The following is a 2201-nucleotide window of genomic DNA, read 5'->3' on the forward strand; positions in this document are numbered from 1 at the left end:
CCTCTGCTCCCTATAATTCACTACTCTCCAGTTAGAATAATTTAGAATAGTAAAAATGGAAAAAGAGAAAATAAATCATGGTGAAAAAACATATGCAGAACATTCACTAGTTTTTTCCGACCAGTTCAACCAATGTGAACTATTGGGGAAATACATGGACACCTCATTCCCACTGGTACTCAAAATCTCTGGTTAGGCAATTCTGACGAAGACAAGGAACAAGATGAAAAAATGAGGAATGGTATCAATTGCAAGAAAAAAATGGAGTAGGATCCAAGCAAATTTCTTCTTTGGGATACCGAAATTTATCGGCTTACTGTGGTGTGAACACTACTTTCCAAAAAGGCCACCCAGATGAATACTAGGGATGAGGATGAGTATACCCCTCTTCATCGCGAAGCCAAGAGTGGACACTTAGACATTGTCCATGAGTTGGTAGCTCAAGGCAGATATTCATGCAATAACTCTGAATGGCTGGACACCCCTGCACAGTACTTATATGTGGAATAATACCAGAATGGCTTCTTTATTATTTCATCATGATGCAGATACCAATCCCCAAACTAAAGGCCTCTTGACCTCCTTGCATCTTGCTGCTGGGAATAGAAATAGCAAAGATACTCTGTATCTCCTTCTGTTGAACCACTATATCAAACCAGGTCTGAAGAACAACTTTGAAGAAACTGCATTTGATATTGTCAAAAGATAAGTATGTATCACTACCTCTTTGAAGTTGTCGAAGGCTGTACAAATTGTTCTCCTAAGTCGTAATGGTTTGGTTAAGTTTCTTAAATTTCAAAAATGCCAGTCCATCTTTTGTGTCCCTACAAATTTTTTTCACAATACAAAACAACAGCAATATCTTACTATAAAAATTTATGTATTCCATGGTATTCTTCCAAGTGAATTGCATGACTTTGATATCAAAATGTATTCAAGAGTTGTTTGTATACATCTGTAATGATTTCTGCAGAGTTTGTGATTTTTTAAATCAGAAATATTTTTAACTTTTCTGTTGAAATGAATAGTATAGAAACTAAAGATGTTCCGGGTGCTTTTCTGAAAAAAGTATATCTATGTTTGTGTAATGTCCATAATCTATATCATTCTCTCCTAGATATAATACTTTGAATTCTACATTGTAATATAATGTATAGACTCATTAATAAATGTGACCTTGCAGATTGCATTCCATATAGAAGAATTTTAAGACTCCTTTTTTTGTAGTTTCTTATATTATTTTATTTCTTTGGGATAAAATGGCAATATTATCTAATTTCAAGTTTTGTAAAGGTTATGCTATGTAAAGGCCTTTCTAAGGAGAAAATTTAATACACTGATGTCAAACTAACCTTTAATTCTATGAATTACATGTATTGTTACACTTGTATTTTTGTAATCAACTTTTTAATAACTGCTTTTCATTTCTTGCATCAGAAGAATAAAAAATATGGAATACTTCACAAATTTTCATATCCTCCTTGTGCAAGTGCCATGTTAATCTCTGTATTGTTGTAATTTGGGTAGACCTGCTGCTGAAGCATGTATTATCCTCTAAATATAAGTACGTAATGATACAATCTTTATACAGACATATATCCATGGTTGCCTATTTGTACCAAGGAACCCTTATTGTTCCTAAAAATGCTATTGATCTTATTTCTTTAAATTTCTGTGTACAGTGGAAAAAACTTATATAGTTTGGTCGATTGCTCACATTTACAATTTTTTTGGTCAATGACTATATTGTCATTTTCATTTTAAATTTGATCATACTTTGAAGCCTTTACAGCTAAGTCCAAAGGTGGTGGCTTTTCAAGTACTTATTTATCAACTGAGTTAGCTTTGTGGAGCTAATGGATTCAAAGTAAGCCTTACTTAAGAGCTACTTCTAACTTTCTGCAGGTTAAAATTTCCCAAATGAGGTCTTCCTGGGACAAATGTCTACCTGAACTGTGAAGACTCAGGGTCTATGTTGAGGGGGCAGAATGATGCAGGCTCCAGCCTCGGGATTATCTGAGGACTGTGTTTGGGATTAGGAAAACTCTTGGAACGCCAGGCTACAGAGGGAAAATGTTCCCTCTCCCTATCTCAAAACATGTCACAGACTCCTGGGAGCTGAGGAAGTGGCTCTTCTGCTTGCTTAAGCATAGATGAACAGCTGGTCAAGTATTTCGCTGAGATTGAAGAAGTGGTTTGAG

The 2201-nt window shown here is 35.0% G+C and overlaps 1 pseudogene; it reads right to left on the bottom strand.

The window, feature by feature from the left end:
* Positions 1-1444: 1444 nt before the first annotated feature.
* Positions 1445-1544, bottom strand: LOC122100617 (annotated as a pseudogene).
* Positions 1545-2201: the final 657 nt, after the last annotated feature.

This window comes from Dipodomys spectabilis, unplaced genomic scaffold (assembly GCF_019054845.1).
Source record: "Dipodomys spectabilis isolate Male_0828 unplaced genomic scaffold, ASM1905484v1 ptg000589l, whole genome shotgun sequence".
NCBI lineage: Eukaryota > Metazoa > Chordata > Mammalia > Rodentia > Heteromyidae > Dipodomys > Dipodomys spectabilis.